The sequence below is a fragment of the Pseudorasbora parva genome, chromosome 25 (assembly GCF_024679245.1).
Source record: "Pseudorasbora parva isolate DD20220531a chromosome 25, ASM2467924v1, whole genome shotgun sequence".
NCBI lineage: Eukaryota > Metazoa > Chordata > Actinopteri > Cypriniformes > Gobionidae > Pseudorasbora > Pseudorasbora parva.
Genome location: NC_090196.1, coordinates 27,226,607 through 27,254,363, shown reverse-complemented (window position 1 = coordinate 27,254,363; position 27,757 = coordinate 27,226,607). Strand labels below are relative to the sequence as shown.

The window sequence follows — 27,757 nt, the reverse complement described above, 5'->3', positions numbered from 1 at the left end:
TGTTGTTTAAACACCTTTATAACGATTGCGTTAGTTGAGCTGTAACGTTATGCACGATGGGCGCCGCCATCACCGCCGCAGGCGCAGTTCAGAAAATCGGATCTGTTGGATTTACAAGAAGTGAATTCATCCACTTCTCCCAAAATACATAAAAGTAAGTGGCAGGTGAACTGGGAGAAGAATAGAGTAAACTTTAAAGTTACTGACACAATGTGTATCTGATATGAATAAAACTAATTATAATGGAAAGGATTATTATTGCCTCTTCATGTTTCATCATTGTGTATTTTACAAACTCTAAATGTATTTTTTTTTTAGTACATATATGTATGAAACCCAAAATAAACATTATGTGGCTGAAAACACTGAAAAGTTGTGATATATGACAGCTCTGAGCGCGCCTGTCTCTGGCTCAGTGTGGGCCAACGCGAAAGCACATTTGAATTTACATTTGAATGAACGTGATGCACTGCCCGTTCTAATCACATGTGTGAATGTGTGATCGTTAGGGTTGGGAATCGTGAGAAATTTTTCGGTTCCGGTTCCGGTTCCGATTCCGCCTAACGATTCTGGTTCCGATTCCGGTTCCATTAAAATTATTAAACAAATAGTGGTAAAGGAAAAAGGCACAATACGCAACTTTAAACAATACTTTTTTGTGTTTATTACTTGCTCTCAAAAGAATTTACAGGTTGGCAATGTCAAAAAAAAGTCCTGTACTATACATATATTACAGGATTAATCGAGCCATATGGAATTTATGGAAATTAAAATAAACATGTTCAAATTTACACCTTTGAAATTGTCTTATTACATTTTCTCTCTCTGTTTTAGGGATGTTAACCGATGACTGTTTGACCGATGGTTGACCGTCAACGTTAACCGATCAAAGTTGTCTGTTAAAAAAAAAAAAAGTGATCTCTAAATTAGTCTATTATAGACAGTGAACTAAACGCTACTACAGTTAGCCGTCTCATTCCAAAATATTTTTGTGTGAAGTGAACATATCCCTCGCGCTCAATTTTTCATAACTCTCCTGTTTGTACTTAATAAACCAATAAAAACATTTGGTGCGAGGTCGCAGCGTTTGCGCGCTCACAAGGTTTGCAAAAAGTAAACAGTTAGAGCCAGAGCAGACGACAGTATGAAGCGTGCATTCCGCATAAGATGGGCTTACATTTGGAAATATATATATATATATACACACATTTCAGTGGTAACACATAAGGTGTTGATCGTCTTTCTTTATTATTGTTAGCACTAACTTACCTCGAACCAAAGCGGCGTCTCTTCAGAGCTGTCATTTTCTTAAATGAGCCGCGGCAATGTTTCAAATGAGCTCATAACGCTAGACAAACGCCTTTATTTTCAACACGATCACCTTGTACCCAAACCATTTCGAAACTAATGAGCCATTGTCCTTGGATTACAAACAAGCTCCTCGGCGCCGCGTTTGCGGGACTCGCGCTGTGGGGGATTTTAAAAAAGTGACGTGAGGGGAAAGGAGGCGGCAGCGCTAGGACAGTGTGAGTGTGAGTGTGTGTGTGTGTGTGTGTGTGTGTGTGTGTGTGTGTGTGTGTGTGTGTGTGTGTGTGTGTGTGTGTGTGTGTGTGTGTGAGAGAGAGAGAGAGAGAGAGCGGGAGCGCGGGAGCGCGGCTCGCGGCTATACTCCCAGCGCTTCGCACACACATTGCACCAGAACCGTTTTCGGAACCGACACTCAGGAATTTCGCGCGGTTCCGGTATTTTTCAAAAATCAGTATCGGTTCTGCATAAGAACCGGTTCTCGGTTCCCAACCCTAGTGATCGTACGTGCGAAAGGGATACAAAGAAGAAGAATGTATTTATATAAATTCAAATATATTTCATATATTACATTTCTGATATTTATTTATTTTTTTAGCCTACGTAATTTTTTGGCGGCACCCCTGACACAGTCAGGGGGCACCCCAGTGTGCCGCGGCACCCACTTTGAGAAAGGCTGGTATACACTGTCGTAATTTAGAATTTTTGTCCATTTTGACTTCCTGTGATAATTGAATAATTTGCACTTTTCTGTCATGGTATACACTGTCGTAATTTAGAATTTTTGTCCATTTTGACTTCCTGTGATAATTGAATAATTTGCACTTTTCTGTCATGGTATACACTGTCGTAATTTAGAATTTTTGTCCATTTTGACTTCCTGTGATAATTGAATAATTTGCACTTTTCTGTCATGGTATACACTGTCGTAATTTAGAATTTTTGTCCATTTTGACTTCCTGTGATAATTGAATAATTTGCACTTTTCTGTCATGGTATACACTGTCGTAATTTAGAATTTTTGTCCATTTTGACTTCAGGTGATAATTGAATAATTTGCACTTTTCTGTCATGGTATACACTGTCGTAATTTAGAATTTTTGTCCATTTTGACTTCAGGTGATAATTGAATAATTTGCACTTTTCTGTCATGGTATACACTGTCGTAATTTAGAATTTTTGTCCATTTTGACTTCAGGTGATAATTGAATAATTTGCACTTTTCTGTCATGGTATACACTGTCGTAATTTAGAATTTTTGTCCATTTTGACTTCAGGTGACAATTGAATAATTTGCACTTTTCTGTCATGGTATACACTGTCGTAATTTAGAATTTTTGTCCATTTTGACTTCCTGTGACAATTGAATAATTTGCACTTTTCTGTCATGGTATACACTGTCGTAATTTAGAATTTTTGTCCATTTTGACTTCCTGTGACAATTGAATAATTTGCACTTTTCTGTCATGGTATACACTGTCGTAATTTAGAATTTTTGTCCATTTTGACTTCCTGTGACAATTGAATAATTTGCACTTTTCTGTCATGGTATACACTGTCGTAATTTAGAATTTTTGTCCATTTTGACTTCCTGTGACAATTGAATAATTTGCACTTTTCTGTCATGGTATACACTGTCGTAATTTAGAATTTTTGTCCATTTTGACTTCCTGTGACAATTGAATAATTTGCACTTTTCTGTCATGGTATACACTGTCGTAATTTAGAATTTTTGTCCATTTTGACTTCCTGTGACAATTGAATAATTTGCACTTTTCTGTCATGGTATACACTGTCGTAATTTAGAATTTTTGTCCATTTTGACTTCCTGTGACAATTGAATAATTTGCACTTTTCTGTCATGGTATACACTGTCGTAATTTAGAATTTTTGTCCATTTTGACTTCCTGTGACAATTGAATAATTTGCACTTTTCTGTCATGGTATACACTGTCGTAATTTAGAATTTTTGTCCATTTTGACTTCCTGTGACAATTGAATAATTTGCACTTTTCTGTCATGGTATACACTGTCGTAATTTAGAATTTTTGTCCATTTTGACTTCCTGTGACAATTGAATAATTTGCACTTTTCTGTCATGGTATACACTGTCGTAATTTAGAATTTTTGTCCATTTTGACTTCCTGTGATAATTGAATAATTTGCACTTTTCTGTCATGGTATACACTGTCGTAATTTAGAATTTTTGTCCATTTTGACTTCCTGTGATAATTGAATAATTTACACTTTTCTGTCATGGTATACACTGTCGTAATTTAGAATTTTTGTCCATTTTGACTTCAGGTGACAATTGAATAATTTGCACTTTTCTGTCATGGTATACACTGTCGTAATTTAGAATTTTTGTCCAATTTGACTTCCTGTGACAATTGAATAATTTGCACTTTTGTCATGGTATACACTGTCGTAATTTAGAATTTTTGTCCATTTTGACTTCCTGTGATAATTGAATAATTTGCACTTTTCTGTCATGGTATACACTGTCGTAATTTAGAATTTTTGTCCATTTTGACTTCCTGTGTTAATTGAATAATTTGCACTTTTCTGTCATGGTATACACTGTCGTAATTTAGAATTTTTGTCCATTTTGACTTCCTGTGACAATTAAATAATTTGCACTTTTCTGTCATGGTATACACTGTCGTAATTTAGAATTTTTGTCCATTTTTACTTCCTGTGACAATTGAATAATTTGCACTTTTCTGTCATGGTATACACTGTCGTAATTTAGAATTTTTGTCCATTTTGACTTCCTGTGACAATTGAATAATTTGCACTTTTCTGTCATGGTATACACTGTCGTAATTTAGAATTTTTGTCCATTTTGACTTCCTGTGACAGTTGAATAATTTGCACTTTTCTGTCATGGTATACACTGTCGTAATTTAGAATTTTTGTCCATTTTGACTTCAGGTGACAATTGAATAATTTGCACTTTTCTGTCATGGTACACACTGTCGTAATTTAGAATTTTTGTCCATTTTGACTTCAGGTGATAATTGAATAATTTGCACTTTTCTGTCATGGTATACACTGTCGTAATTTAGAATTTTTGTCCATTTTGACTTCAGGTGATAATTGAATAATTTGCACTTTTCTGTCATGGTATACACTGTCGTAATTCAGAATTTTTGTCCATTTTGACTTCAGGTGATAATTGAATAATTTGCACTTTTCTGTCATGGTATACACTGTCGTAATTTAGAATTTTTGTCCATTTTGACTTCCTGTGATAATTGAATAATTTGCACTTTTCTGTCATGGTATACACTGTCGTAATTTAGAATTTTTGTCCATTTTGACTTCCTGTGATAATTGAATAATTTGCACTTTTCTGTCATGGTATACACTGTCGTAATTTAGAATTTTTGTCCATTTTGACTTCCTGTGATAATTGAATAATTTGCACTTTTCTGTCATGGTATACACTGTCGTAATTTAGAATTTTTGTCCATTTTGACTTCCTGTGATAATTGAATAATTTGCACTTTTCTGTCATGGTATACACTGTCGTAATTTAGAATTTTTGTCCATTTTGACTTCAGGTTATAATTGAATAATTTGCACATTTTCTGTCATGGTATACACTGTCGTAATTTAGAATTTTTGTCCATTTTGACTTCATGTGATAATTGAATAATTTGCACTTTTCTGTCATGGTATACACTGTCGTAATTTAGAATTTTTGTCCATTTTGACTTCAGGTGATAATTGAATAATTTGCACTTTTCTGTCATGGTATACACTGTCGTAATTTAGAATTTTTGTCCATTTTGACTTCAGGTGACAATTGAATAATTTGCACTTTTCTGTCATGGTATACACTGTCGTAATTTAGAATTTTTGTCCATTTTGACTTCCTGTGACAATTGAATAATTTGCACTTTTCTGTCATGGTATACACTGTCGTAATTTAGAATTTTTGTCCATTTTGACTTCCTGTGACAATTGAATAATTTGCACTTTTCTGTCATGGTATACACTGTCGTAATTTAGAATTTTTGTCCATTTTGACTTCCTGTGACAATTGAATAATTTGCACTTTTCTATCATGGTATACACTGTCGTAATTTAGAATTTTTGTCCATTTTGACTTCCTGTGACAATTGAATAATTTGCACTTTTCTGTCATGGTATACACTGTCGTAATTTAGAATTTTTGTCCATTTTGACTTCCTGTGATAATTGAATAATTTGCACTTTTCTGTCATGGTATACACTGTCGTAATTTAGAATTTTTGTCCATTTTGACTTTAGGTGATAATTGAATAATTTGCACTTTTCTGTCATGGTATACACTGTCGTAATTTAGAATTTTTGTCCATTTTGACTTCCTGTGACAATTGAATAATTTGCACTTTTCTGTCATGGTATACACTGTCGTAATTTAGAATTTTTGTCCATTTTGACTTCCTGTGACAATTGAATAATTTGCACTTTTCTGTCATGGTATACACTGTCGTAATTTAGAATTTTTGTCCATTTTGACTTCCTGTGATAATTGAATAATTTGCACTTTTCTGTCATGGTATACACTGTCGTAATTTAGAATTTTTGTCCATTTTGACTTCCTGTGATAATTGAATAATTTGCACTTTTCTGTCATGGTATACACTGTCGTAATTTAGAATTTTTGTCCATTTTGACTTCCTGTGATAATTGAATAATTTGCACTTTTCTGTCATGGTATACACTGTCGTAATTTAGAATTTTTGTCCATTTTGACTTCCTGTGATAATTGAATAATTTGCACTTTTCTGTCATGGTATACACTGTCGTAATTTAGAATTTTTGTCCATTTTGACTTCCTGTGATAATTGAATAATTTGCACTTTTCTGTCATGGTATACACTGTCGTAATTTAGAATTTTTGTCCATTTTGACTTCCTGTGATAATTGAATAATTTGCACTTTTCTGTCATGGTATACACTGTCGTAATTTAGAATTTTTGTCCATTTTGACTTCAGGTGACAATTGAATAATTTGCACTTTTCTGTCATGGTATACACTGTCGTAATTTAGAATTTTTGTCCATTTTGACTTCCTGTGATAATTGAATAATTTGCACTTTTCTGTCATGGTATACACTGTCGTAATTTAGAATTTTTGTCCATGTTGACTTCCTGTGATAAATGAATAATTTGCACTTTTCTGTCAGGGTATACACTGTCGTAATTTAGAATTTTTGTCCATTTTGACTTCCTGTGATAATTGAATAATTTGCACTTTTCTGTCATGGTATACACTGTCGTAATTTAGAATTTTTGTCCATTTTGACTTCCTGTGATAATTGAATAATTTGCACTTTTCTGTCATGGTATACACTGTCGTAATTTAGAATTTTTGTCCATTTTGACTTCCTGTGACAATTGAATAATTTGCACTTTTCTGTCATGGTATACACTGTCGTAATTTAGAATTTTTGTCCATTTTGACTTCAGGTGATAATTGAATAATTTGCACTTTTCTGTCATGGTATACACTGTCGTAATTTAGAATTTTTGTCCATTTTGACTTCCTGTGACAATTGAATAATTTGCACTTTTCTGTCATGGTATACACTGTCGAAATTTAGAATTTTTGTCCATTTTGACTTCAGGTGACAATTGAATAATTTGCACTTTTCTGTCATGGTATACACTGTCGTAATTTAGAATTTTTGTCCATTTTGACTTCCTGTGACAATTGAATAATTTGCACTTTTCTGTCATGGTATACACTGTCGTAATTTAGAATTTTTGTCCATTTTGACTTCAGGTGATAATTGAATAATTTGCACTTTTCTGTCATGGTATACACTGTCGTAATTTAGAATTTTTGTCCATTTTAACTTCAGGTGATAATTGAATAATTTGCACTTTTCTGTCATGGTATACACTGTCGTAATTTAGAATTTTTGTCCATTTTGACTTTAGGTGATAATTGAATAATTTGCACTTTTCTGTCATGGTATACACTGTTGTAATTTAGAATTTTTGTCCATGTTGACTTCCTGTGACAATTGAATAATTTGCACTTTTCTGTCATGGTATACACTGTCGTAATTTAGAATTTTTGTCCATTTTGACTTCAGGTGATAATTGAATAATTTGCACTTTTCTGTCATGGTACACACTGTCGTAATTTAGAATTTTTGTCCATTTTGACTTCAGGTGATAATTGAATAATTTGCACTTTTCTGTCATGGTACACACTGTCGTAATTTAGAATTTTTGTCCATTTTGACTTCAGGTGATAATTGAATAATTTGCACTTTTCTGTCATGGTATACACTGTCGTAATTTAGAATTTTTGTCCATTTTGACTTCAGGTGACAATTGAATAATTTGCACTTTTCTGTCATGGTATACACTGTCGTAATTTAGAATTTTTGTCCATTTTTACTTCCTGTGACAATTGAATAATTTGCACTTTTCTGTCATGGTATACACTGTCGTAATTTAGAATTTTTGTCCATTTTGACTTCCTGTGACAATTGAATAATTTGCACTTTTCTGTCATGGTATACACTGTCGTAATTTAGAATTTTTGTCCATTTTGACTTCCTGTGATAATTGAATAATTTGCACTTTTCTGTCATGGTATACACTGTCGTAATTTAGAATTTTTGTCCATTTTGACTTCCTGTGACAATTGAATAATTTGCACTTTTCTGTCATGGTATACACTGTCGTAATTTAGAATTTTTGTCCATTTTGACTTCCTGTGATAATTGAATAATTTGCACTTTTCTGTCATGGTATACACTGTCGTAATTTAGAATTTTTGTCCATTTTGACTTCCTGTGATAATTGAATAATTTGCACTTTTCTGTCATGGTATACACTGTCGTAATTTAGAATTTTTGTCCATTTTGACTTCCTGTGATAATTGAATAATTTGCACTTTTCTGTCATGGTATACACTGTCGTAATTTAGAATTTTTGTCCATTTTGACTTCCTGTGATAATTGAATAATTTGCACTTTTCTGTCATGGTATACACTGTCGTAATTTAGAATTTTTGTCCATTTTGACTTCCTGTGATAATTGAATAATTTGCACTTTTCTGTCATGGTATACACTGTCGTAATTTAGAATTTTTGTCCATTTTGACTTCAGGTGATAATTGAATAATTTGCACTTTTCTGTCATGGTATACACTGTCGTAATTTAGAATTTTTGTCCATTTTGACTTCAGGTGATAATTGAATAATTTGCACTTTTCTGTCATGGTATACACTGTCGTAATTTAGAATTTTTGTCCATTTTGACTTCAGGTGATAATTGAATAATTTGCACTTTTCTGTCATGGTATACACTGTCGTAATTTAGAATTTTTGTCCATTTTGACTTCAGGTGACAATTGAATAATTTGCACTTTTCTGTCATGGTATACACTGTCGTAATTTAGAATTTTTGTCCATTTTGACTTCCTGTGACAATTGAATAATTTGCACTTTTCTGTCATGGTATACACTGTCGTAATTTAGAATTTTTTGTCCATTTTGACTTCCTGTGACAATTGAATAATTTGCACTTTTCTGTCATGGTATACACTGTCGTAATTTAGAATTTTTGTCCATTTTGACTTCCTGTGACAATTGAATAATTTGCACTTTTCTGTCATGGTATACACTGTCGTAATTTAGAATTTTTGTCCATTTTGACTTCCTGTGACAATTGAATAATTTGCACTTTTCTGTCATGGTACACACTGTCGTAATTTAGAATTTTTGTCCATTTTGACTTCCTGTGACAATTGAATAATTTGCACTTTTCTGTCATGGTATACACTGTCGTAATTTAGAATTTTTGTCCATTTTGACTTCCTGTGACAATTGAATAATTTGCACTTTTCTGTCATGGTATACACTGTCGTAATTTAGAATTTTTGTCCATTTTGACTTCCTGTGACAATTGAATAATTTGCACTTTTCTGTCATGGTATACACTGTCGTAATTTAGAATTTTTGTCCATTTTGACTTCCTGTGACAATTGAATAATTTGCACTTTTCTGTCATGGTATACACTGTCGTAATTTAGAATTTTTGTCCATTTTGACTTCCTGTGATAATTGAATAATTTGCACTTTTCTGTCATGGTATACACTGTCGTAATTTAGAATTTTTGTCCATTTTGACTTCCTGTGATAATTGAATAATTTGCACTTTTCTGTCATGGTATACACTGTCGTAATTTAGAATTTTTGTCCATGTTGACTTCCTGTGATAAATGAATAATTTGCACTTTTCTGTCAGGGTATACACTGTCGTAATTTAGAATTTTTGTCCATTTTGACTTCCTGTGATAATTGAATAATTTGCACTTTTCTGTCATGGTATACACTGTCGTAATTTAGAATTTTTGTCCATTTTGACTTCCTGTGATAATTGAATAATTTGCACTTTTCTGTCATGGTATACACTGTCGTAATTTAGAATTTTTGTCCATTTTGACTTCCTGTGACAATTGAATAATTTGCACTTTTCTGTCATGGTATACACTGTCGTAATTTAGAATTTTTGTCCATTTTGACTTCAGGTGATAATTGAATAATTTGCACTTTTCTGTCATGGTATACACTGTCGTAATTTAAAATTTTTGTCCATTTTGACTTCCTGTGACAATTGAATAATTTGCACTTTTCTGTCATGGTATACACTGTCGTAATTTAGAATTTTTGTCCATTTTGACTTCAGGTGACAATTGAATAATTTGCACTTTTCTGTCATGGTATACACTGTCGTAATTTAGAATTTTTGTCCATTTTGACTTCCTGTGACAATTGAATAATTTGCACTTTTCTGTCATGGTATACACTGTCGTAATTTAGAATTTTTGTCCATTTTGACTTCAGGTGATAATTGAATAATTTGCACTTTTCTGTCATGGTATACACTGTCGTAATTTAGAATTTTTGTCCATTTTAACTTCAGGTGATAATTGAATAATTTGCACTTTTCTGTCATGGTATACACTGTCGTAATTTAGAATTTTTGTCCATTTTGACTTTAGGTGATAATTGAATAATTTGCACTTTTCTGTCATGGTATACACTGTTGTAATTTAGAATTTTTGTCCATGTTGACTTCCTGTGACAATTGAATAATTTGCACTTTTCTGTCATGGTATACACTGTCGTAATTTAGAATTTTTGTCCATTTTGACTTCCTGTGATAATTGAATAATTTGCACTTTTCTGTCATGGTATACACTGTCGTAATTTAGAATTTTTGTCCATTTTGACTTCAGGTGATAATTGAATAATTTGCACTTTTCTGTCATGGTATACACTGTCGTAATTTAGAATTTTTGTCCATTTTGACTTCAGGTGATAATTGAATAATTTGCACTTTTCTGTCATGGTATACACTGTCGTAATTTAGAATTTTTGTCCATTTTGACTTCAGGTGATAATTGAATAATTTGCACTTTTCTGTCATGGTATACACTGTCGTAATTTAGAATTTTTGTCCATTTTGACTTCAGGTGACAATTGAATAATTTGCACTTTTCTGTCATGGTATACACTGTCGTAATTTAGAATTTTTGTCCATTTTGACTTCCTGTGACAATTGAATAATTTGCACTTTTCTGTCATGGTATACACTGTCGTAATTTAGAATTTTTTGTCCATTTTGACTTCCTGTGACAATTGAATAATTTGCACTTTTCTGTCATGGTATACACTGTCGTAATTTAGAATTTTTGTCCATTTTGACTTCCTGTGACAATTGAATAATTTGCACTTTTCTGTCATGGTATACACTGTCGTAATTTAGAATTTTTGTCCATTTTGACTTCCTGTGACAATTGAATAATTTGCACTTTTCTGTCATGGTACACACTGTCGTAATTTAGAATTTTTGTCCATTTTGACTTCCTGTGACAATTGAATAATTTGCACTTTTCTGTCATGGTATACACTGTCGTAATTTAGAATTTTTGTCCATTTTGACTTCCTGTGACAATTGAATAATTTGCACTTTTCTGTCATGGTATACACTGTCGTAATTTAGAATTTTTGTCCATTTTGACTTCCTGTGACAATTGAATAATTTGCACTTTTCTGTCATGGTATACACTGTCGTAATTTAGAATTTTTGTCCATTTTGACTTCCTGTGACAATTGAATAATTTGCACTTTTCTGTCATGGTATACACTGTCGTAATTTAGAATTTTTGTCCATTTTGACTTCCTGTGATAATTGAATAATTTGCACTTTTCTGTCATGGTATACACTGTCGTAATTTAGAATTTTTGTCCATTTTGACTTCCTGTGATAATTGAATAATTTGCACTTTTCTGTCATGGTATACACTGTCGTAATTTAGAATTTTTGTCCATGTTGACTTCCTGTGATAAATGAATAATTTGCACTTTTCTGTCAGGGTATACACTGTCGTAATTTAGAATTTTTGTCCATTTTGACTTCCTGTGATAATTGAATAATTTGCACTTTTCTGTCATGGTATACACTGTCGTAATTTAGAATTTTTGTCCATTTTGACTTCCTGTGATAATTGAATAATTTGCACTTTTCTGTCATGGTATACACTGTCGTAATTTAGAATTTTTGTCCATTTTGACTTCCTGTGACAATTGAATAATTTGCACTTTTCTGTCATGGTATACACTGTCGTAATTTAGAATTTTTGTCCATTTTGACTTCAGGTGATAATTGAATAATTTGCACTTTTCTGTCATGGTATACACTGTCGTAATTTAAAATTTTTGTCCATTTTGACTTCCTGTGACAATTGAATAATTTGCACTTTTCTGTCATGGTATACACTGTCGTAATTTAGAATTTTTGTCCATTTTGACTTCAGGTGACAATTGAATAATTTGCACTTTTCTGTCATGGTATACACTGTCGTAATTTAGAATTTTTGTCCATTTTGACTTCCTGTGACAATTGAATAATTTGCACTTTTCTGTCATGGTATACACTGTCGTAATTTAGAATTTTTGTCCATTTTGACTTCAGGTGATAATTGAATAATTTGCACTTTTCTGTCATGGTATACACTGTCGTAATTTAGAATTTTTGTCCATTTTAACTTCAGGTGATAATTGAATAATTTGCACTTTTCTGTCATGGTATACACTGTCGTAATTTAGAATTTTTGTCCATTTTGACTTTAGGTGATAATTGAATAATTTGCACTTTTCTGTCATGGTATACACTGTTGTAATTTAGAATTTTTGTCCATGTTGACTTCCTGTGACAATTGAATAATTTGCACTTTTCTGTCATGGTATACACTGTCGTAATTTAGAATTTTTGTCCATTTTGACTTCAGGTGATAATTGAATAATTTGCACTTTTCTGTCATGGTACACACTGTCGTAATTTAGAATTTTTGTCCATTTTGACTTCAGGTGATAATTGAATAATTTGCACTTTTCTGTCATGGTACACACTGTCGTAATTTAGAATTTTTGTCCATTTTGACTTCAGGTGATAATTGAATAATTTGCACTTTTCTGTCATGGTATACACTGTCGTAATTTAGAATTTTTGTCCATTTTGACTTCAGGTGACAATTGAATAATTTGCACTTTTCTGTCATGGTATACACTGTCGTAATTTAGAATTTTTGTCCATTTTTACTTCCTGTGACAATTGAATAATTTGCACTTTTCTGTCATGGTATACACTGTCGTAATTTAGAATTTTTGTCCATTTTGACTTCCTGTGACAATTGAATAATTTGCACTTTTCTGTCATGGTATACACTGTCGTAATTTAGAATTTTTGTCCATTTTGACTTCCTGTGATAATTGAATAATTTGCACTTTTCTGTCATGGTATACACTGTCGTAATTTAGAATTTTTGTCCATTTTGACTTCCTGTGACAATTGAATAATTTGCACTTTTCTGTCATGGTATACACTGTCGTAATTTAGAATTTTTGTCCATTTTGACTTCCTGTGATAATTGAATAATTTGCACTTTTCTGTCATGGTATACACTGTCGTAATTTAGAATTTTTGTCCATTTTGACTTCCTGTGATAATTGAATAATTTGCACTTTTCTGTCATGGTATACACTGTCGTAATTTAGAATTTTTGTCCATTTTGACTTCCTGTGATAATTGAATAATTTGCACTTTTCTGTCATGGTATACACTGTCGTAATTTAGAATTTTTGTCCATTTTGACTTCCTGTGATAATTGAATAATTTGCACTTTTCTGTCATGGTATACACTGTCGTAATTTAGAATTTTTGTCCATTTTGACTTCAGGTGATAATTGAATAATTTGCACTTTTCTGTCATGGTATACACTGTCGTAATTTAGAATTTTTGTCCATTTTGACTTCAGGTGATAATTGAATAATTTGCACTTTTCTGTCATGGTATACACTGTCGTAATTTAGAATTTTTGTCCATTTTGACTTCAGGTGATAATTGAATAATTTGCACTTTTCTGTCATGGTATACACTGTCGTAATTTAGAATTTTTGTCCATTTTGACTTCAGGTGACAATTGAATAATTTGCACTTTTCTGTCATGGTATACACTGTCGTAATTTAGAATTTTTGTCCATTTTGACTTCCTGTGACAATTGAATAATTTGCACTTTTCTGTCATGGTATACACTGTCGTAATTTAGAATTTTTTGTCCATTTTGACTTCCTGTGACAATTGAATAATTTGCACTTTTCTGTCATGGTATACACTGTCGTAATTTAGAATTTTTGTCCATTTTGACTTCCTGTGACAATTGAATAATTTGCACTTTTCTGTCATGGTATACACTGTCGTAATTTAGAATTTTTGTCCATTTTGACTTCCTGTGACAATTGAATAATTTGCACTTTTCTGTCATGGTATACACTGTCGTAATTTAGAATTTTTGTCCATTTTGACTTCCTGTGACAATTGAATAATTTGCACTTTTCTGTCATGGTATACACTGTCGTAATTTAGAATTTTTGTCCATTTTGACTTCCTGTGACAATTGAATAATTTGCACTTTTCTGTCATGGTATACACTGTCGTAATTTAGAATTTTTGTCCATTTTGACTTCCTGTGACAATTGAATAATTTGCACTTTTCTGTCATGGTATACACTGTCGTAATTTAGAATTTTTGTCCATTTTGACTTCCTGTGACAATTGAATAATTTGCACTTTTCTGTCATGGTATACACTGTCGTAATTTAGAATTTTTGTCCATTTTGACTTCCTGTGACAATTGAATAAATTGCACTTTTCTGTCATGGTATACACTGTCGTAATTTAGAATTTTTGTCCATTTTGACTTCCTGTGATAATTGAATAATTTGCACTTTTCTGTCATGGTATACACTGTCGTAATTTAGAATTTTTGTCCATTTTGACTTCCTGTGATAATTGAATAATTTGCACTTTTCTGTCATGGTATACACTGTCGTAATTTAGAATTTTTGTCCATTTTGACTTCAGGTGACAATTGAATAATTTGCACTTTTCTGTCATGGTATACACTGTCGTAATTTAGAATTTTTGTCCAATTTGACTTCCTGTGACAATTGAATAATTTGCACTTTTGTCATGGTATACACTGTCGTAATTTAGAATTTTTGTCCATTTTGACTTCCTGTGATAATTGAATAATTTGCACTTTTCTGTCATGGTATACACTGTCGTAATTTAGAATTTTTGTCCATTTTGACTTCCTGTGTTAATTGAATAATTTGCACTTTTCTGTCATGGTATACACTGTCGTAATTTAGAATTTTTGTCCATTTTGACTTCCTGTGACAATTAAATAATTTGCACTTTTCTGTCATGGTATACACTGTCGTAATTTAGAATTTTTGTCCATTTTTACTTCCTGTGACAATTGAATAATTTGCACTTTTCTGTCATGGTATACACTGTCGTAATTTAGAATTTTTGTCCATTTTGACTTCCTGTGACAATTGAATAATTTGCACTTTTCTGTCATGGTATACACTGTCGTAATTTAGAATTTTTGTCCATTTTGACTTCCTGTGACAGTTGAATAATTTGCACTTTTCTGTCATGGTATACACTGTCGTAATTTAGAATTTTTGTCCATTTTGACTTCAGGTGACAATTGAATAATTTGCACTTTTCTGTCATGGTACACACTGTCGTAATTTAGAATTTTTGTCCATTTTGACTTCAGGTGACAATTGAATAATTTGCACTTTTCTGTCATGGTACACACTGTCGTAATTTAGAATTTTTGTCCATTTTGACTTCAGGTGATAATTGAATAATTTGCACTTTTCTGTCATGGTATACACTGTCGTAATTTAGAATTTTTGTCCATTTTGACTTCAGGTGATAATTGAATAATTTGCACTTTTCTGTCATGGTATACACTGTCGTAATTTAGAATTTTTGTCCATTTTGACTTCAGGTGATAATTGAATAATTTGCACTTTTCTGTCATGGTATACACTGTCGTAATTTAGAATTTTTGTCCATTTTGACTTCCTGTGATAATTGAATAATTTGCACTTTTCTGTCATGGTATACACTGTCGTAATTTAGAATTTTTGTCCATTTTGACTTCCTGTGATAATTGAATAATTTGCACTTTTCTGTCATGGTATACACTGTCGTAATTTAGAATTTTTGTCCATTTTGACTTCCTGTGATAATTGAATAATTTGCACTTTTCTGTCATGGTATACACTGTCGTAATTTAGTATTTTTGTCCATTTTGACTTCCTGTGATAATTGAATAATTTGCACTTTTCTGTCAGGGTATACACTGTCGTAATTTAGAATTTTTGTCCATTTTGACTTCCTGTGATAATTGAATAATTTGCACTTTTCTGTCATGGTATACACTGTCGTAATTTAGAATTTTTGTCCATTTTGACTTCAGGTGATAATTGAATAATTTGCACATTTTCTGTCATGGTATACACTGTCGTAATTTAGAATTTTTGTCCATTTTGACTTCATGTGATAATTGAATAATTTGCACTTTTCTGTCATGGTATACACTGTCGTAATTTAGAATTTTTGTCCATTTCGACTTCAGGTGATAATTGAATAATTTGCACTTTTCTGTCATGGTATACACTGTCGTAATTTAGAATTTTTGTCCATTTTGACTTCAGGTGACAATTGAATAATTTGCACTTTTCTGTCATGGTATACACTGTCGTAATTTAGAATTTTTGTCCATTTTGACTTCCTGTGACAATTGAATAATTTGCACTTTTCTGTCATGGTATACACTGTCGTAATTTAGAATTTTTGTCCATTTTGACTTCCTGTGATAATTGAATAATTTGCACTTTTCTGTCATGGTATACACTGTCGTAATTTAGAATTTTTGTCCATTTTGACTTTAGGTGATAATTGAATAATTTGCACTTTTCTGTCATGGTATACACTGTCGTAATTTAGAATTTTTGTCCATTTTGACTTCCTGTGACAATTGAATAATTTGCACTTTTCTGTCATGGTATACACTGTCGTAATTTAGAATTTTTGTCCATTTTGACTTCCTGTGACAATTGAATAATTTGCACTTTTCTGTCATGGTATACACTGTCGTAATTTAGAATTTTTGTCCATTTTGACTTCCTGTGATAATTGAATAATTTGCACTTTTCTGTCATGGTATACACTGTCGTAATTTAGAATTTTTGTCCATTTTGACTTCCTGTGATAATTGAATAATTTGCACTTTTCTGTCATGGTATACACTGTCGTAATTTAGAATTTTTGTCCATTTTGACTTCCTGTGATAATTGAATAATTTGCACTTTTCTGTCATGGTATACACTGTCGTAATTTAGAATTTTTGTCCATTTTGACTTCCTGTGATAATTGAATAATTTGCACTTTTCTGTCATGGTATACACTGTCGTAATTTAGAATTTTTGTCCATTTTGACTTCCTGTGATAATTGAATAATTTGCACTTTTCTGTCATGGTATACACTGTCGTAATTTAGAATTTTTGTCCATTTTGACTTCCTGTGATAATTGAATAATTTGCACTTTTCTGTCATGGTATACACTGTCGTAATTTAGAATTTTTGTCCATTTTGACTTCAGGTGACAATTGAATAATTTGCACTTTTCTGTCATGGTATACACTGTCGTAATTTAGAATTTTTGTCCATTTTGACTTCCTGTGACAATTGAATAATTTGCACTTTTCTGTCATGGTATACACTGTCGTAATTTAGAATTTTTGTCCATTTTGACTTCCTGTGACAATTGAATAATTTGCACTTTTCTGTCATGGTATACACTGTCGTAATTTAGAATTTTTGTCCATTTTGACTTCCTGTGACAATTGAATAATTTGCACTTTTCTATCATGGTATACACTGTCGTAATTTAGAATTTTTGTCCATTTTGACTTCCTGTGACAATTGAATAATTTGCACTTTTCTGTCATGGTATACACTGTCGTAATTTAGAATTTTTGTCCATTTTGACTTCCTGTGATAATTGAATAATTTGCACTTTTCTGTCATGGTATACACTGTCGTAATTTAGAATTTTTGTCCATTTTGACTTTAGGTGATAATTGAATAATTTGCACTTTTCTGTCATGGTATACACTGTCGTAATTTAGAATTTTTGTCCATTTTGACTTCCTGTGACAATTGAATAATTTGCACTTTTCTGTCATGGTATACACTGTCGTAATTTAGAATTTTTGTCCATTTTGACTTCCTGTGACAATTGAATAATTTGCACTTTTCTGTCATGGTATACACTGTCGTAATTTAGAATTTTTGTCCATTTTGACTTCCTGTGATAATTGAATAATTTGCACTTTTCTGTCATGGTATACACTGTCGTAATTTAGAATTTTTGTCCATTTTGACTTCCTGTGACAATTGAATAATTTGCACTTTTCTGTCATGGTATACACTGTCGTAATTTAGAATTTTTGTCCATTTTGACTTCCTGTGACAATTGAATAATTTGCACTTTTCTGTCATGGTATACACTGTCGTAATTTAGAATTTTTGTCCATTTTGACTTCCTGTGACAATTGAATAATTTGCACTTTTCTGTCATGGTATACACTGTCGTAATTTAGAATTTTTGTCCATTTTGACTTCCTGTGACAATTGAATAATTTGCACTTTTCTGTCATGGTATACACTGTCGTAATTTAGAATTTTTGTCCATTTTGACTTCCTGTGACAATTGAATAATTTGCACTTTTCTGTCATGGTATACACTGTCGTAATTTAGAATTTTTGTCCATTTTGACTTCCTGTGACAATTGAATAAATTGCACTTTTCTGTCATGGTATACACTGTCGTAATTTAGAATTTTTGTCCATTTTGACTTCCTGTGATAATTGAATAATTTGCACTTTTCTGTCATGGTATACACTGTCGTAATTTAGAATTTTTGTCCATTTTGACTTCCTGTGATAATTGAATAATTTGCACTTTTCTGTCATGGTATACACTGTCGTAATTTAGAATTTTTGTCCATTTTGACTTCAGGTGACAATTGAATAATTTGCACTTTTCTGTCATGGTATACACTGTCGTAATTTAGAATTTTTGTCCAATTTGACTTCCTGTGACAATTGAATAATTTGCACTTTTGTCATGGTATACACTGTCGTAATTTAGAATTTTTGTCAATTTTGACTTCCTGTGATAATTGAATAATTTGCACTTTTCTGTCATGGTATACACTGTCGTAATTTAGAATTTTTGTCCATTTTGACTTCCTGTGTTAATTGAATAATTTGCACTTTTCTGTCATGGTATACACTGTCGTAATTTAGAATTTTTGTCCATTTTGACTTCCTGTGACAATTAAATAATTTGCACTTTTCTGTCATGGTATACACTGTCGTAATTTAGATTTTTTGTCCATTTTTACTTCCTGTGACAATTGAATAATTTGCACTTTTCTGTCATGGTATACACTGTCGTAATTTAGAATTTTTGTCCATTTTGACTTCCTGTGACAATTGAATAATTTGCACTTTTCTGTCATGGTATACACTGTCGTAATTTAGAATTTTTGTCCATTTTGACTTCCTGTGACAGTTGAATAATTTGCACTTTTCTGTCATGGTATACACTGTCGTAATTTAGAATTTTTGTCCATTTTGACTTCAGGTGACAATTGAATAATTTGCACTTTTCTGTCATGGTACACACTGTCGTAATTTAGAATTTTTGTCCATTTTGACTTCAGGTGATAATTGAATAATTTGCACTTTTCTGTCATGGTATACACTGTCGTAATTTAGAATTTTTGTCCATTTTGACTTCAGGTGATAATTGAATAATTTGCACTTTTCTGTCATGGTATACACTGTCATAATTTAGAATTTTTGTCCATTTTGACTTCAGGTGATAATTGAATAATTTGCACTTTTCTGTCATGGTATACACTGTCGTAATTTAGAATTTTTGTCCATTTTGACTTCCTGTGATAATTGAATAATTTGCACTTTTCTGTCATGGTATACACTGTCGTAATTTAGAATTTTTGTCCATTTTGACTTCCTGTGATAATTGAATAATTTGCACTTTTCTGTCATGGTATACACTGTCGTAATTTAGAATTTTTGTCCATTTTGACTTCCTGTGATAATTGAATAATTTGCACTTTTCTGTCATGGTATACACTGTCGTAATTTAGAATTTTTGTCCATTTTGACTTCCTGTGATAATTGAATAATTTGCACTTTTCTGTCAGGGTATACACTGTCGTAATTTAGAATTTTTGTCCATTTTGACTTCCTGTGATAATTGAATAATTTGCACTTTTCTGTCATGGTATACACTGTCGTAATTTAGAATTTTTGTCCATTTTGACTTCAGGTGATAATTGAATAATTTGCACTTTTCTGTCATGGTATACACTGTCGTAATTTAGAATTTTTGTCCATTTTGACTTCATGTGATAATTGAATAATTTGCACTTTTCTGTCATGGTATACACTGTCGTAATTTAGAATTTTTGTCCATTTCGACTTCAGGTGATAATTGAATAATTTGCACTTTTCTGTCATGGTATACACTGTCGTAATTTAGAATTTTTGTCCATTTTGACTTCAGGTGACAATTGAATAATTTGCACTTTTCTGTCATGGTATACACTGTCGTAATTTAGAATTTTTGTCCATTTTGACTTCCTGTGACAATTGAATAATTTGCACTTTTCTGTCATGGTATACACTGTCGTAATTTAGAATTTTTGTCCATTTTGACTTCCTGTGACAATTGAATAATTTGCACTTTTCTGTCATGGTATACACTGTCGTAATTTAGAATTTTTGTCCATTTTGACTTCCTGTGACAATTGAATAATTTGCACTTTTCTATCATGGTATACACTGTCGTAATTTAGAATTTTTGTCCATTTTGACTTCCTGTGACAATTGAATAATTTGCACTTTTCTGTCATGGACAAAAATTCTAAATTACGACAGTGTATACCATGACAGAAAAGTGCAAATGATTCAATTATCACAGGAAGTCAAAATGGACAAAAATTCTAAATTACGACAGTGTATACCATGACAGAAAAGTGCAAATTATTCAATTATCACCTAAAGTCAAAATGGACAAAAATTCTAAATTACGACAGTGTATACCATGACAGAAAAGTGCAAATTATTCAATTATCACAGGAAGTCAAAATGGACAAAAATTCTAAATTACGACAGTGTATACCATGACAGAAAAGTGCAAATTATTCAATTATCACAGGAAGTCAAAATGGACAAAAATTCTAAATTACGACAGTGTATACCATGACAGAAAAGTGCAAATTATTCAATTGTCACAGGAAGTCAAAATGGACAAAAATTCTAAATTACGACAGTGTATACCATGACAGAAAAGTGCAAATTATTCAATTGTCACAGGAAGTCAAAATGGACAAAAATTCTAAATTACGACAGTGTATACCATGACAGAAAAGTGCAAATTATTCAATTATCACCTAAAGTCAAAATGGACAAAAATTCTAAATTACGACAGTGTATACCATGACAGAAAAGTGCAAATTATTCAATTATCACAGGAAGTCAAAATGGACAAAAATTCTAAATTACGACAGTGTATACCATTTTGACTTCCTGTGATAATTGAATAATTTGCACTTTTCTGTCATGGTATACACTGTCGTAATTTAGAATTTTTGTCCATTTTGACTTCCTGTGATAATTGAATAATTTGCACTTTTCTGTCATGGTATACACTGTCGTAATTTAGAATTTTTGTCCATTTTGACTTCCTGTGATAATTGAATAATTTGCACTTTTCTGTCATGGTATACACTGTCGTAATTTAGAATTTTTGTCCATTTTGACTTCAGGTGACAATTGAATAATTTGCACTTTTCTGTCATGGTATACACTGTCGTAATTTAGAATTTTTGTCCATTTTGACTTCCTGTGATAATTGAATAATTTGCACTTTTCTGTCATGGTATACACTGTCGTAATTTAGAATTTTTGTCCATGTTGACTTCCTGTGATAAATGAATAATTTGCACTTTTCTGTCAGGGTATACACTGTCGTAATTTAGAATTTTTGTCCATTTTGACTTCCTGTGATAATTGAATAATTTGCACTTTTCTGTCATGGTATACACTGTCGTAATTTAGAATTTTTGTCCATTTTGACTTCCTGTGATAATTGAATAATTTGCACTTTTCTGTCATGGTATACACTGTCGTAATTTAGAATTTTTGTCCATTTTGACTTCCTGTGACAATTGAATAATTTGCACTTTTCTGTCATGGTATACACTGTCGTAATTTAGAATTTTTGTCCATTTTGACTTCAGGTGATAATTGAATAATTTGCACTTTTCTGTCATGGTATACACTGTCGTAATTTAGAATTTTTGTCCATTTTGACTTCAGGTGACAATTGAATAATTTGCACTTTTCTGTCATGGTATACACTGTCGTAATTTAGAATTTTTGTCCATTTTGACTTCCTGTGACAATTGAATAATTTGCACTTTTCTGTCATGGTATACACTGTCGTAATTTAGAATTTTTGTCCATTTTGACTTCAGGTGATAATTGTATAATTTGCACTTTTCTGTCATGGTATACACTGTCGTAATTTAGAATTTTTGTCCATTTTGACTTCCTGTGTTAATTGAATAATTTGCACTTTTCTGTCATGGTATACACTGTCGTAATTTAGAATTTTTGTCCATTTTGACTTCCTGTGTTAATTGAATAATTTGCACTTTTCTGTCATGGTATACACTGTCGTAATTTAGAATTTTTGTCCATTTTGACTTCCTGTGATAATTGAATAATTTGCACTTTTCTGTCATGGTATACACTGTCGTTATTTAGATTTTTTGTCCATTTTGACTTCCTGTGATAATTAAATAATTTGCACTTTTCTGTCAGGGTATACACTGTCGTAATTTAGAATTTTTGTCCATTTTGACTTCCTGTGATAATTGAATAATTTGCACTTTTCTGTCATGGTATACACTGTCGTAATTTAGAATTTTTGTCCATTTTGACTTCAGGTGACAATTGAATAATTTGCACTTTTCTATCATGGTATACACTGTCGTAATTTAGAATTTTTGTCCATTTTGACTTCAGGTGACAATTGAATAATTTGCACTTTTCTGTCATGGTATACACTGTCGTAATTTAGAATTTTTGTCCATTTTGACTTCCTGTGACAATTGAATAATTTGCACTTTTCTGTCATGGTATACACTGTCGTAATTTAGAATTTTTGTCCATTTTGACTTCAGGTGACAATTGAATAATTTGCACTTTTCTGTCATGGTATACACTGTCGTAATTTAGAATTTTTGTCCATTTTGACTTCCTGTGACAATTGAATAATTTGCACTTTTCTGTCATGGTATACACTGTCGTAATTTAGAATTTTTGTCCATTTTGACTTCAGGTGATAATTGAATAATTTGCACTTTTCTGTCATGGTATACACTGTCGTAATTTAGAATTTTTGTCCATTTTAACTTCAGGTGATAATTGAATAATTTGCACTTTTCTGTCATGGTATACACTGTCGTAATTTAGAATTTTTGTCCATTTTGACTTTAGGTGATAATTGAATAATTTGCACTTTTCTGTCATGGTATACACTGTCGTAATTTAGAATTTTTGTCCATGTTGACTTCCTGTGATAATTGAATAATTTGCACTTTTCTGTCATGGTATACACTGTCATAATTTAGAATTTTTGTCCATTTTGACTTCCTGTGATAATTGAATAATTTGCACTTTTCTGTCATGGTATACACTGTCGTAATTTAGAATTTTTGTCCATTTTGACTTCCTGTGATAATTGAATAATTTGCACTTTTCTGTCATGGTATACACTGTCGTAATTTAGAATTTTTGTCCATTTTGACTTCCTGTGACAATTGAATAATTTGCACTTTTCTGTCATGGTATACACTGTCGTAATTTAGAATTTTTGTCCATTTTGACTTCCTGTGATAATTGAATAATTTGCACTTTTCTGTCATGGTATACACTGTCGTAATTTAGAATTTTTGTCCATTTTGACTTCCTGTGATAATTGAATAATTTGCACTTTTCTGTCATGGTATACACTGTCGTAATTTAGAATTTTTGTCCATTTTGACTTCCTGTGACAATTGAATAATTTGCACTTTTCTGTCATGGTACAGTGTACACTGTCGTAATTTAGAATTTTTGTCCATTTTGACTTCAGGTGATAATTGAATAATTTGCACTTTTCTGTCATGGTATACACTGTCGTAATTTAGAATTTTTGTCCATTTTGACTTCAGGTGACAATTGAATAATTTGCACTTTTCTGTCATGGTATACACTGTCGTAATTTAGAATTTTTGTCCATTTTTACTTCCTGTGACAATTGAATAATTTGCACTTTTCTGTCATGGTATACACTGTCGTAATTTAGAATTTTTGTCCATTTTGACTTCCTGTGACAATTGAATAATTTGCACTTTTCTGTCATGGTATACACTGTCGTAATTTAGAATTTTTGTCCATTTTGACTTCCTGTGATAATTGAATAATTTGCACTTTTCTGTCATGGTATACACTGTCGTAATTTAGAATTTTTGTCCATTTTGACTTCCTGTGACAATTGAATAATTTGCACTTTTCTGTCATGGTATACACTGTCGTAATTTAGAATTTTTGTCCATTTTGACTTCCTGTGATAATTGAATAATTTGCACTTTTCTGTCATGGTATACACTGTCGTAATTTAGAATTTTAGTCCATTTTGACTTCCTGTGACAATTGAATAATTTGCACTTTTCTGTCATGGTATACACTGTCGTAATTTAGAATTTTTGTCCATTTTGACTTCAGGTGATAATTGAATAATTTGCACTTTTCTGTCATGGTATACACTGTCGTAATTTAGAATTTTTGTCCATTTTTACTTCCTGTGACAATTGAATAATTTGCACTTTTCTGTCATGGTATACACTGTCGTAATTTAGAATTTTTGTCCATTTTGACTTCAGGTGATAATTGAATAATTTGCACTTTTCTGTCATGGTATACACTGTCGTAATTTAGAATTTTTGTCCATTTTGACTTCAGGTGATAATTGAATAATTTGCACTTTTCTGTCATGGTACACACTGTCGTAATTTAGAATTTTTGTCCATTTTGACTTCAGGTGATAATTGAATAATTTGCACTTTTCTGTCATGGTATACACTGTCGTAATTTAGAATTTTTGTCCATTTTGACTTCCTGTGATAATTGAATAATTTGCACTTTTCTGTCATGGTATACACTGTCGTAATTTAGAATTTTTGTCCATTTTGACTTCAGGTGACAATTGAATAATTTGCACTTTTCTGTCATGGTATACACTGTCGTAATTTAGAATTTTTGTCCATTTTGACTTCCTGTGACAATTGAATAATTTGCACTTTTCTGTCATGGTATACACTGTCGTAATTTAGAATTTTTGTCCATTTTGACTTCAGGTGATAATTGAATAATTTGCACTTTTCTGTCATGGTATACACTGTCGTAATTTAGAATTTTTGTCCATTTTGACTTCCTGTGATAATTGAATAATTTGCACTTTTCTGTCATGGTATACACTGTCGTAATTTAGAATTTTTGTCCATTTTGACTTCCTGTGATAATTGAATAATTTGCACTTTTCTGTCATGGTATACACTGTCGTAATTTAGAATTTTTGTCCATTTTGACTTCCTGTGATAATTGAATAATTTGCACTTTTCTGTCATGGTATACACTGTCGTAATTTAGAATTTTTGTCCATTTTGACTTCCTGTGATAATTGAATAATTTGCACTTTTCTGTCATGGTATACACTGTCGTAATTTAGAATTTTTGTCCATGTTGACTTCCTGTGATAATTGAATAATTTGCACTTTTCTGTCAGGGTATACACTGTCGTAATTTAGAATTTTTGTCCATTTTGACTTCCTGTGATAATTGAATAATTTGCACTTTTCTGTCATGGTATACACTGTCGTAATTTAGAATTTTTGTCCATTTTGACTTCCTGTGATAATTGAATAATTTGCACTTTTCTGTCATGGTATACACTGTCGTAATTTAGAATTTTTGTCCATTTTGACTTCCTGTGACAATTGAATAATTTGCACTTTTCTGTCATGGTATACACTGTCGTAATTTAGAATTTTTGTCCATTTTGACTTCAGGTGATAATTGAATAATTTGCACTTTTCTGTCATGGTATACACTGTCGTAATTTAGAATTTTTGTCCATGTTGACTTCCTGTGATAATTGAATAATTTGCACTTTTCTGTCAGGGTATACACTGTCGTAATTTAGAATTTTTGTCCATTTTGACTTCCTGTGATAATTGAATAATTTGCACTTTTCTGTCATGGTATACACTGTCGTAATTTAGAATTTTTGTCCATTTTGACTTCCTGTGATAATTGAATAATTTGCACTTTTCTGTCATGGTATACACTGTCGTAATTTAGAATTTTTGTCCATTTTGACTTCCTGTGACAATTGAATAATTTGCACTTTTCTGTCATGGTATACACTGTCGTAATTTAGAATTTTTGTCCATTTTGACTTCAGGTGATAAATGAATAATTTGCACTTTTCTGTCATGGTATACACTGTCGTAATTTAGAATTTTTGTCCATTTTGACTTCCTGTGATAATTGAATAATTTGCACTTTTCTGTCATGGTATACACTGTCGTAATTTAGAATTTTTGTCCATTTTGACTTCCTGTGATAATTGAATAATTTGCACTTTTCTGTCATGGTATACACTGTCGTAATTTAGAATTTTTGTCCATTTTGACTTCCTGTGATAATTGAATAATTTGCACTTTTCTGTCATGGTATACACTGTCGTAATTTAGAATTTTTGTCCATGTTGACTTCCTGTGATAATTGAATAATTTGCACTTTTCTGTCAGGGTATACACTGTCGTAATTTAGACTTCCTGTGATAATTGAATAATTTGCACTTTTCTGTCATGGTATACACTGTCGTAATTTAGAATTTTTGTCCATTTTGACTTCCTGTGACAATTGAATAATTTGCACTTTTCTGTCATGGTATACACTGTCGTAATTTAGAATTTTTGTCCATTTTGACTTCAGGTGATAATTGAATAATTTGCACTTTTCTGTCATGGTATACACTGTCGTAATTTAGAATTTTTGTCCATTTTGACTTCAGGTGATAATTGAATAATTTGCACTTTTCTGTCATGGTATACACTGTCGTAATTTAGAATTTTTGTCCATTTTGACTTCCTGTGACAATTGAAAAATTTGCACTTTTCTGTCATGGTATACACTGTCGTAATTTAGAATTTTTGTCCATTTTGACTTCAGGTGATAATTGTATAATTTGCACTTTTCTGTCATGGTATACACTGTCGTAATTTAGAATTTTTGTCCATTTTGACTTCCTGTGTTAATTGAATAATTTGCACTTTTCTGTCATGGTATACACTGTCGTAATTTAGAATTTTTGTCCATTTTGACTTCCTGTGTTAATTGAATAATTTGCACTTTTCTGTCATGGTATACACTGTCGTAATTTAGAATTTTTGTCCATTTTGACTTCCTGTGATAATTGAATAATTTGCACTTTTCTGTCATGGTATACACTGTCGTAATTTAGATTTTTTGTCCATTTTGACTTCCTGTGATAATTAAATAATTTGCACTTTGCTGTCATGGTATACACTGTCGTAATTTAGAATTTTTGTCCATTTTGACTTCCTGTGATAATTGAATAATTTGCACTTTTCTGTCATGGTATACACTGTCGTAATTTAGAATTTTTGTCCATTTTGACTTCAGGTGACAATTGAATAATTTGCACTTTTCTATCATGGTATACACTGTCGTAATTTAGAATTTTTGTCCATTTTGACTTCAGGTGACAATTGAATAATTTGCACTTTTCTGTCATGGTATACACTGTCGTAATTTAGAATTTTTGTCC

At 31.6% G+C, this 27,757-nt stretch overlaps 1 protein-coding gene across 3 annotated transcripts in view; it reads right to left on the bottom strand.

The window, feature by feature from the left end:
* myo5ab (myosin VAb) overlaps positions 1 to 27,757 on the bottom strand; it is a 109,206-nt gene that overhangs the window by 55,002 nt on the left and 26,447 nt on the right. The window lies entirely within an intron of this gene.